This window comes from Amphibalanus amphitrite, unplaced genomic scaffold, assembly GCF_019059575.1.
Source record: "Amphibalanus amphitrite isolate SeventyFive unplaced genomic scaffold, NRLGWU_Aamphi_draft 001182F_arrow, whole genome shotgun sequence".
Lineage (NCBI taxonomy): Eukaryota > Metazoa > Arthropoda > Thecostraca > Balanomorpha > Balanidae > Amphibalanus > Amphibalanus amphitrite.
Genome location: NW_024882676.1, coordinates 194,510 through 206,523, shown reverse-complemented (window position 1 = coordinate 206,523; position 12,014 = coordinate 194,510).

Below are 12,014 nucleotides of genomic sequence, written 5' to 3'. Positions count from 1 at the left end.
CTCACTAGGGCGAAGTTGGCCGAGACCGCCACTGGGGCGCGGGATATAACCATCGTCGGCACCGACGACAGCCTCGACGCAAGGGCGGAAGCACCTGCGTGTTTTGACGATGTAGGACATTTCCAAGTCCTCCCATGCTGCCATGTAGCGAGTATTCAGCGACTCCAGGTTGGGATGACAGGTGGCCCAGAGCTTATTCTACAAAACGCGTAGCACGCCTTAGTCAAGCGGGTTAAGGTTAGGCGAATGAGGCGGCCTAATCTCATTTCGCCAAAGTGATCTGGCCCGCCGAGCTCCTCCGTCAGTAGGTATGGCTTGGGCGATAGCGGCATTGTTGGAGGGCGCTTCGTGCTGTCGAAAAGTGAAATGCGAAGTAACCCTTAGGGCAAGTCATCTTGACCCTCGGGCTGATATGCCTGTTCAGGATTTCCTCGTGGACCAGCCTGCGTTTTAATTTATCTAAAATTGACGAAGATATGGAACATTTTTGTCCATCACACCTCTGGATTTTCTTCGATTACCGCGGAAATGCCGCTAAATTCTCGGCACTTTTGACATAGCGCGGCCGTACCGGTCTGGGGGATATTTCTAAAGGAATTCCCGAGTCGGAATAAGCCTTCACCTGCTCAACCATGCGCCAAAAACCGCCGCATCGCGCTGTAACTCGCATATCGTTCAAGCCGCACCCGGCCGCCGCGCGCAGGCATTCCGCGACAAGGCGCATCTTCGCCCATCCACCCGTCACTAAAAACGATTTCAAGGCCATGTTAACCCTCGCATGTGTGCGGCGTTTTCCAGCTTCTAATGTGTAGGGGGGGGGGGGTCGGTTGGACCCCCCCCTTGCCGTTTGGCCCCTGATCGAGCTAGAGCTTCGCGGAAAAAACGAGCGTGTTGCCCGTGACGAGAGGAAGCCGATGATACCCAATTTTAAGGTCCTAGGTCATTGGTTGACCTTCCAGGTCAGGTCAATGACCCAAAGTCGGGAAAATCGGGACCTGTTAGAAAGTCGTAAAGTGTGGCTGCTAAGGGGTTTTTCGGGGTGCTGATCACGAATATCGTGTTAGTTTTGATCACAGATGATGTCTTGAAGCATTTAGACCAGGTCGGGTCAGGTCAGGTCAGGTCAACCAGTAGGTGTCGTGACGGGTATTCGTAGTACGTGTCAACCGCCTCTGACAGCTTCGTAACATGTTACGAAGTCACCAAAACTACTTCGTAAATGTTCAAATGGTTGCTAAATTCGAATTCAGCTCCAAAAACTAGCCTAGAAACATGTAAAACTCGAAAAAGTGACCCGAGGTCACCCGAGGTCACCAAAGGTCAATGACCTGACCTGACCTTCAGGTGACCTTGACACACACGGGAGTAACATCAAATCACATGTTTGAACGTTTGAAACCACGAAAAGCTTGCAAACACGCGGCTAGTGCGAGCCGACATACGCGAAATCGCGATTCCGGCCAAACATGGTCTCGGAAAAGAGGTCACAGGTCAAAGGTCATTTGGGTCAGGGTCATGAAATTTTCAGGGTAGGTGTAAAATTGATCAATGCGAGGGTACTGAAAGTTTCGTCGCGATCGGTCGCTTTTTACGCGAGTTATTCGCGAAAAACCATGGGGGGGGGTCCATCCGACCCCCCCCCTACACATGCGAGGGTTAACACGACCCCTGGCTAAGTGGCCAACAAGGGGTCATGTCTGTGGTGATTAGTTGAATGTTCAATAATCACAGCACGCGTTAGACGGCGTCCAATAGAAGCGCCGGGACTTTCCGGACACCCTGTATGTACTTTTCTCAGCAACTGGATGGCAAAGGAAGATTATGTTAACATTTGCATTGCAATAATTTATTATTTGGCCTTATGATGCAGGTGAAAAACCTGCTCATACAATAGTGTCGTAGCTGAACACCTGATAGGATGGAAGGTGCTAGCTTCTGCAGTACCGTGCCTCCCAAGGTCTAACGGACCTCTCATATAAGATTTAGTCACCTATAGCATGTTTCATCTTTAATCTAGAGTATGGGCCTTCTTGCCCTAGGCCGTGGGGCGTTTTGCCCTGGGGTTGGGGCAAAACGCCCTATTTGCAGTTGCTTCACAAACCACTTCCTAGCTGCGAGTCCGATCATAAGCGAATGAATTTGAGGGATGGAATTTGAAGTAAAATATCCAAAGAACGCATTGACCACAAATTTGGCCTTCCAGGAGATGTGGGACAAAAGTTATGTAGCAAAATAAATTATCTGGGGCGTCTTGCCCCAGGCTACCCTACTCGTAGGTACTTAGTACTTACCTATTACTGTGGTATCAAAACACAAACATGATAGAATGACGACACGAAGTGGATATCTCTAGTATTTTACGAATTGGAATGATTTGAACATTTTCCCGTAGGTATGCTTAACCCGCGCATAACTGGGGTATTTTCCATAACGCGAGTGACTGAGGGGAGCCCCCCCCCCTCCTATCTCCGAAACCACTGGGTCGATCGTCAAAATTCAAATGGCGTCTGATAGCCCTGGAAAAACTGTCGAACGAAACCTATTTTCATTGACCTCGATGACCGATGTCACCGATGACGTCACAGGTCAGGTCAAAGTAAAAATTATCGACATTTTTTATTGTTCACAATTTAGGCTCTGCCCGCCGGCTGATAAGTCCGAGCATGCTCATTTTTGGTTTACGCACTCCTTGATAGATGTCTTAGATACCCTGAGGGTACCGAACTTTGACTTCGAATTTTTCACACTTTCTCCGAGACTGCCTTGGTCGCATGCAGGGTATAGGTATAGAACAACGGGTACACCAACGACGCGGAAAGCGCCCATTTTACCTGGATGAGTTGCATGGTAGGTGATATATTTTTTGAATATGGAAAAAATAGAGTATTCTATTCTGACGAGTAAAGCCAAATTCATAAACAGTTATTTTTAAATTATATGTACCAGAAATAACATACTGACCATAGTTTAAAACTTAGTCTAAAGCTAGTTGAAAAGCGTATAGTTGATACTAAGATGGCAGGAATCACTGGAAGGCGGAAATGGCGCAGCTGTTTCATTCTTAAAATGTGTTCGCAAGCAGGATTTACGTGATGCTAGCGACATCTATTAACGTAATCGGGGACGCTGATTGGCTGACCGAGTCCGTGAGCAGTATCACTAATTTACGCTAGTACAGGATTGAGGCAATGTGCGCATGCGCAGGAACTTGTGCTCTCATGGAGGGGCTTTTGGTACCTCGGGCAGCGCCCAATGCTTTTTGGACCTGTTATGGCCTCCGCATCGAAAAACGCTAGATAAAAAGGTTGTAGAGGAAGCTTGAAGCTACCTTTCCCCACAATAATATTGGCACTTTATCTTTTACGTTACGTGTGAGGCTCGCTTGAAAAATGTCGATTTAACATGGAAACCCTATGGGGTAGTAGTTTTTGAGCGCCCATTTGGCCTAATGCTACCAACTGTTACTGGCTACCCCTGAGAACAACGGTCGCATGTGCCATCAACCCTGGGTCAGCTGCCCGCGCAGCAGAAAAACGCAAGATCCAGCGATACTCATCAATCTCTGAGCAGTACCTCTTCGTACCACTGGCAGTTCAAGTTGAGACGTCTGGAGTAGTCTGCCCAGCTGCTTGTCGATTTTTCAAGGAGCTTGGCAGACGTATGTCACAGTCAACTGGTGACCGAAGGGAAACAACTTGGTTGTGGCAACGAATATCGATGGCCATCATACGTGGAAACGCGGCGGCAATCATAGGATCGGCAACACACTTCTCCATAAGTTCCGACACCGTCCCACATCACGTACAACCACGAACCCCAGGATTACGACAAACACAAAAACAACAGACTCTCAATGACACATACAACAGTCATGCCGCCTCACATACCACCCATTTGCCAACACATTCAGCCAATAACGCCATCACTGACACAACACCACCATCCTTGGCACCCAACATGCATTCTGAGACTGACACATCACCATCACCCACCACTGTCATTAGCCATACTAATGACCATTATCCTCACCATTATCTCCAGCAGTCGACAATCCTATCATATCCGCTCGTCTAGAATTCTACCGTGAGCTGTTTACACAAATAAACACGGGCGTAGGAACGTCATGAAAAGTGGGTGGGCCACCCTGTCAAGGGGCCTCCTTTTCCAGGGGCCTCCTATTTTCAGGGGCCTCCAACTTTTGCCTCGTCCTGCTGGCTGCTTTCAAGTATGACATCCAAATCTAGCTTCTCAGATCGGGCAGATGTACCCAGGGGCGTAACCGCTTAAGCGAACAGTGCGGAAAGTCCGCACCATTTTTTAAAACCTATTCCCCCTCCGATTTTTTTTTTAGAATCTATTTGCCGCAAACGGCGCATGACCCCTGAAAACCCTTACACAAATGTCTTCCTCGTTTCCCAGGTGCCCCCAGTAGCTTCATAGGCGCCCTCTTTGGCATATAAGCGCCCTATGTATAGTCATCAGAGACATCCCTATATGTGCCACAGTCTCCCCGTTGTCGCATACAATGTGCGCTTATCATAGGCGTCTCTCTTTTATGGACACTTGAAGGCACCTCTCTTTGACATGCCGGCGCCCCTGTTTCTTATGAATGCACCCCCATGGCATTGATCAATTGCAGTCTGCAGACCTCTATTGCATGTGGACGCCCATATATGTAGGCCTCAGAGGCGCCCCTCTTTCGCATTGAGGCGCCCCTATGGGCTTCATAGGCGCCCCTCTATTGCACGTAGGTGCCCTACTGTCTCAGAACCGCTCCCCTTTGGCATGCAGACGCCCATCTTTCGTACGGAGGAGCCGCTGTGGTTCTTAAAGACGGCATGGTGCTCCCAGACGCAGATGGGGCTCTCGGAGTCGACAGTGTGGGACCTTCAGTCGCTGATGGGTGCCCGCCGGATGTGGACCCTTGGAGACGCCGGTATGGGGCCCTCAGAGATGCCGGTATGTGGCCCTTAGAGACACCGGTGTGGAACCCTCAGATACTTCAGTGTGAAGCCCTTACAATTACTGGTGTAGAGCTATGAATGCGCTGGCTTAACCCTCGCCGGCCGAGGGGGGGGGGGGGCGGGTGCCGCCCCCCCCCATAGGGTTTTTTCGCGATAGCTCCGAACACGCTGGCGATAGAGAGCTGAAACTTGGCATACCTGACCTTTGATCCAAGCCGGATCTTTTGACACCAACTGCATTTTTGGGTCAGGTCAGGTCACTGACCTATGACGTCATAAGTGAACCTCTGCACGGTCTTCAGATGTCGCAACTTCGCAACGCCCTCACTGCCAGAGGAGATGTCACAGGGAAATGAAACTTGCAGGATCTAGTATCCATTATGAGTCCCACAACTTGTATATCTCGGATTTTTCCTAAAGGTCATATGAGGTCAGGTCATTTTCGTGACCTCACCATTATAAGTCAATGGGGAAAAATGAAAACTGCTATTCTGGCGCCGGGAACGATCTCCAACTATCTCAAGCACACAGAATCGTGATTTGATGCATTCCTTGCAAGGTTAGATGCGTCACTTTTGCAATGTTGACCTTGCGTGACGTCATTTATGACGTCATCAAGGTCATATTAGTTTTTCGTCAATAACTCTTGATCAAATTGAGCTAGCGAGTCGGGAAAGCCACCAATGGACTCAGGAAGACCTGCCGAATCGAATGATATGCGACATGACCTCTTTCGACCAACTTCGTGACCTGGGGGTGCTGACCTGACCTTGACCTGAGGTCAACATCCCAAGTTGACCTGACCCGGACAAAAAGTATATCATTCGACGCGCCTGAGCGAGACGAACACGATGCTGCCAAAATCGGCGCTCTGCGGCCGTTTTTTGCGAAGTTATTCACCAAAAACTGAACCGTACCTTGGGGCACTTGACCTGACCTCAGAGGTCACCGGTTGACCTAGGACCTTAAAATCGGGTACCAATCTCTGCGTCTCGTAACGGCGCACACGCTCGTTTTTTCCGCGACGCGCTAGCTCCACCAGGGGCGAAACGGCGAGGGGGGGTCGTACCCGCCCCCCCCCCTCGGCCGGCGCGTATGTAGAAAACCAATAGGTCCGGCGAGGGTTAAATCCCTCAGAGGCCGGTACATGGACATTAGAGCTCAGTGAGAGCTTGTGTGGTGCCTTCAGTGGCCTTGTGGAGCCGTTAGACATCAACATGGTGCTCTCAGGAGCCGGTGAGTCCTCAGTCACCGGTGTGGGGCCTTCAGAGCTCCGAGATACTGGTGTGGGGCCCTCAGAGGTGTCGGTGTGGGTCCTTCAGATGTACCTATAGAGCCTTGAGATGCACAGGTGTGGTGGCCCACAGAGGCGCCGGGTGGGGTCCCCAGAGCCACCGATATAGGGCCCTAAGAGACACTAGTATGACCCTCAAAGGCGCCGCTGTGTGGCGCTCATAAACACTGGTGTGGAGCCATCACAGGCGGGTGGAGCCGTTAGAGGACGGAAAGGGCCCTTAGATGCCTACAAGGAGCCTTCAGAAGCCGGTGTGGCACCCTTATGGGGATAAGCGTGTCTACTTAGGAGCCCTTGAGGTGCTCTCATGAGCTCTGTGGGGCCCTACCGAGCCGAAATATGGCCACGGCCAGTTGCCGCGCATGGTTCTTCGGACTATCATTCTCAGGGGCCTCATCTGCCTAGTTTGAATAGAAGGGCCTCTCAGAGACCATCAGTCTCATGGGCCTCCTCTGGCTAGTATAAATAGAAGGGCCTGTTAGACCATCAATCCTAGGGGCCTCCTCTAGTTAGTATAAATAGAAAAGCCTCTCAGACCATTAATCTCAGGGGCTCCTGTGGACAGTATAAATAAAAGGGCCTCTCAGACCATCAGTCTCGGGGGCCTCCCTAGAAAAGTGTAAATGTGGATAGAGGGCCCCCCCCTCAGATTCATTAGGAATGGACCTCTCTGACTATCAGTCTCAGGGGCCTCTTGTGGCCAGTATGAATATAAGAGCCTCTCAGACCATCGGTCTCAGGGGCCTCCCTAGAAAAGTGTAAATGTGGATAGAGGCCCCCCCCTCTGATTCATTAGGAGTGGACCTCTCTGGCTATCAGTCTCAGGGGCCTCTTGTGGCCAGTATGAATATAAGAGCCTCTCAGATCATCGGTCTCAGGGGCCTCTTCTGACTAGTGACTAGTGTGTATAGAGGGCCCTCCCAGACCACCGGTTTCAGGGGCCTCCAGTGGCCAGTTATATGAACAGAAGGGCCTCACAGCCATCAGCCTCGGGGGCCTCTTCTGACTGGTGTGAATATGAGGGCCTCTCATACCATCAGTCGCAGGGGCCTCCCAGTCTCAGGGGACTCTTCTGACTGGTGCCGGATTGAGGAACCTCCCAGACCGAAAGTTTTGGGGGTCTCCTGTGGCCAGTATGAATAGAAGGGCCTCTCAGTCCATCAGTCTCATGGGCCTCTTCTGCCTGGTGTGATGATAAGGGCCTCTCAGGTCATCAGTCTCAGGGGCCTCCTCTGACTACAGTGTAGATGGATAGGCCTCCCAGACCATCAGTCTCAGGGGCCTCTTCTGACTATTGAGGATAGAGGGGCCTCCTCTGACTAGTGAGGGTAGGGGGCCTCGGCTAGACCGCCAGTGTCAGGGGCTTATTCTGACTAGTGTGGATGGAGGGGCCTCCCAGACCACCAGTCTCAGACCTCTGACTATAGTGTGGATAGAGGGGCCTCCCAGGCCGCCAGTGTCAGGGGCCTCCCCAGACCAGTATGGATATTGGGGCCTCCTCAGATCCACTAGGGCCTCTCAGGCCATCATTCTCAGGGGCTTCGACTGACAAGTATGAACAGAGGGCCAGTCCTTGGATCCATCACGGCCCCTTGGAGTCCGTGCGTGGGGATTCGTGGAACTTATTTTTACCGAGTTTGTTTATTCTGCAAGGCGACGACGTCCTCTCAAATCGAGACGAGGGGCCTCGCGTAAAAAGTGGGTGGGCCAAAACCAGGGATGCGGAGCCGTGGAAATTTCAGACGGCTCCGGCTCCGGCTCCGGCTCCGGAGAAAAAATCGGCTCCGGCTCCGGCTCCGGCTCCGGGTGAAATGTTGTGGCGGCTCCGGCTCCGGCTCCGGCTCCGAGTAAAATGGTCCGGCTCCGGCGGCTCCGGCTCCGGCGGCTCCGGCTCCGACTCAGTACATCCTCTATGCAATCAATTAAATACGGGTGGAAGAAAAATTGGATTGGTTATACGCGTTACTCTTTGCCATGACCGGCTCACCGCGTCCTCGCGCAAACGCACCTCGGAGAGAACTGGCAGAACAAAGGACTAGGAAGCGATGGCATTGGAAACGCAGTCGCCGCGAATTGGAGTTCACTGAACCATCGTAAGCTGACATCCGTCTCGGCTGCATTGGGGGGTGGGAGTGGGGGGGGGGGGGGGAGGGGAAGAGACGGTGCTGGGAGTCGCAGTCCACTGCACTGGCTTGAAAACAATGGCCGTCACCTGATGACCGGTCCTCATGTTCTGGGGATGCAGTAGACGTGGGGGGGGGGGGAGAGGAGCAGACAAGAAGTTGATTGCGTGCTGTGGGATACTGGGGATATTCGGCTTTTTTCATTCACTTGATGGCCCATGACGTAAGTAAAGTACCATATGTTTTACTGCCTTGTACTGTCAAACCGAACTAGGTCAATTATTTTTTTTCCTCTTCAAAAAATAAAAAGGAGCCGGAGTCGCCCCCTTTTTTGGCGGCTCCGGCTCCGGCTCCGGCTCCGGGCTATATTGTTTCACGGCTCCGGCTCCGGCTCCGGCTCCGGGCAAAATATGCCGGCTACGGCGGCTCCGGCTCCGACTCCGGCTCCGGCTCCGCATCCCTGGCCAAAACACATGGTTGGCCCCCCCACCTCGAAAAGTGGGTGGGCACTTGCCCACCTGGCCCCCCCTGTTCCTACGCCTATGCAAATAAAATCTGAATTCACGGCGCAAGGACTTGAGGTCGAGCCTAGCCGCGACATCATGGCCGATCCAGAGCTGGCTTATTACTTAACCCGCGACCTGGTGGGGGGCTATTTTTTGCCCCCCCCCCCTCCAGACTTTTCGATATATCTCCAGAACCGCTCAGCCGATCATCACCAAACTTTCAGTACCCTCCCGGACATCAATTTTACACATTGTGACCAAAAATTTTTCCAAAGGCTCTGATAGGTTGGCCGGAAATGACGTCAGAGTGACGTCATGTTCTGCCGTTTTCGACCCAAAAAAGGGTTTCGCGGGAAGAGCTGTCAGGCCTATAGCTTTGCGAATACAGAAAAATGATAAACCATAAAAGCTGTAGATTAGACAGGGCTACAAAACTGCTATCTCGGATTTGTGAAATTTTTGGATTTTGACCCCCAAAAATCAAAAACATAGATTTTTTGAATATAATAATCGAACAATCCAAAAAGTTTTTTTGAATTTCGCAAAAACCGGAATATATGTGATAGTCCTTACCGCCTTCCATCCATCTACCAAATTTGAGATTGATACCTCTTTTTTTGGCGAAGTTATAGCGAAAAAACTGTTCAAAATTGATGACGTCAAATTTTCAAACTCAATTTTTAGCAATGCTAGACCCCGTAGTGCAAAACAAAGACCACCATTAGACTCCCCGTGACCAGCTGCATCGAATCAATACCCATTTTATGCAAAACTATCAACTTTAACATTTGACCTTTTTTGGCCTGACCTTGACCTGACCTTGACCTGAACTTCACCAGAAAGTGACCTAAGCCGTACCTGATAGTCTTATAACCAACACCATTGAGTTGGAAATGAAAAATTGGCCATAAAACATGCATCACACAACCTTAGTAAAGTTGGGCTCATGTGACCTGATCTGTGACCCTTGGTGACCTGACCTGTGACCTGACCTGGTATTGCTAGTGACCTCTAATAGCAACATATCTACTAGGTAACTGACGCCCTACCGCTGATTCTCGACAAAATGCGTTTTCCTCGGTGTTATAGCGCATTCCCTAGAAGACCCGTGAACGGTGAAACATTTCATCTTTGACCTGACCTGTGACGTCATCGGTGACCCCGAGGTCAATGAAATTTTGTTTCCCTCGACAAATTTGACAGGCCTTTTGAACGCCGCTTAAATTTTGCGGATCCGTCCAGTAGTTTCGGAGATACGAGGGGGGGGGGCAAAAAATAGCCCCCCCCCCACCAGGTCGCGTTATAAACAGACCCCACCAGGGCGCGGGTTAACCCTCGCCGGACCTATTGGTTTTCTACATACGCGCCGGCCGAGGGGGGGGGGCGGGTACGACCCCCCCCCCCTCGCCGTTTCGCCCCTGGTGGAGCTAGCGCGTCGCGGAAAAAACGAGCGTGTGCGCCGTTACGAGACGCAGAGATTGGTACCCGATTTTAAGGTCCTAGGTCAACCGGTGACCTCTGAGGTCAGGTCAAGTGCCCCAAGGTACGGTTCAGTTTTTGGTGAATAACTTCGCAAAAAACGGCCGCAGAGCGCCGATTTTGGCAGCATCGTGTTCGTCTCGCTCAGGCGCGTCGAATGATATACTTTTTGTCCGGGTCAGGTCAACTTGGGGTGTTGACCTCAGGTCAAGGTCAGGTCAGCACCCCCAGGTCACGAAGTTGGTCGAAAGAGGTCATGTCGCATATCATTCGATTCGGCAGGTCTTCCTGAGTCCATTGGTGGCTTTCCCGACTCGCTAGCTCAATTTGATCAAGAGTTATTGACGAAAAACTAATATGACCTTGATGACGTCATAAATGACGTCACGCAAGGTCAACATTGCAAAAGTGACGCATCTAACCTTGCAAGGAGTGCATAAAATCACGATTCTGTGTGCTTGAGATAGTTGGAGATCGTTCCCGGCGCCAGAATAGCAGTTTTCATTTTTCCCCATTGACTTATAATGGTGAGGTCACGAAAATGACCTGACCTCATATGACCTTTAGGAAAAATCCGAGATATACAAGTTGTGGGACTCATAATGGATACTAGATCCTGCAAGTTTCATTTCCCTGTGACATCTCCTCTGGCAGTGAGGGCGTTGCGAAGTTGCGACATCTGAAGACCGTGCAGAGGTTCACTTATGACGTCATAGGTCAGTGACCTGACCTGACCCAAAAATGCGGTTGGTGTCAAAAGATGCGGCTTGGATCAAAGGTCAGGTATGCCAAGTTTCAGCTCGCTATCGCCAGCGTGTTCGGAGCTATCGCGAAAAAACCCTATGGGGGGGGCGGCACCCGCCCCCCCCCCCTCGGCCGGCGAGGGTTAACACGCAAGGCACACTGATCCTCCAACGTGCCTGCGCGCTGTATTAACCCTATTAGTGGCAGGCTCCTGGCTACCCCTATTAGTGGCAGGGGGGGGGCTGTTTACGACCCCCCCCCCCCTTGATATCTCGAGATCTAACGGGCCGATTTTCAAAATTCAAACGGCATTCGATTTCGCTGAACGTGATCTACATTTCTAAAACATAGAAATTAAAAAATCTCAATAGGGGGGGTAGAGGGGGTAAAAACGGGCAAATTGCAGATGCATTTTAGACTGTTTATCACGGCCAGGTTTCTGAACCAATCTTAACGCAACTTTTGCCGATCGATAGAGAATGAACCAGGAATTCACATGGATCCTAAAAATATGCATTTTCAAAAATCATAGGCGGATACAGATAATTGAGATTGGGGGTACACAAAAAGTACAGTAAATAAGGTTTTTGTTGGTACTGTTTCTAAAAAGGGTGGCAATGGTCTTGTTATGTTACAATTTTCTTATGAGAGAACGACTACAATTGTATTGGTCAATGGTCATGCATAGGCGGTGTCAGGGCACCTATGTTGGGAGGTAAAACATAACCCCCCTTTTTGGACGCCTGGATCCGCCTATTATAGCAAAAACGTGTCAAAAGAGGATGCACAATAACTTTGTATATGTTATCACATGATACCTTTCATTCACTGTTCGTAAAACTGGTGCAGCATCGTGATCTTCGCTCAAATGACTCGCTTCACGAATAGGACCCCCAATTCCCAG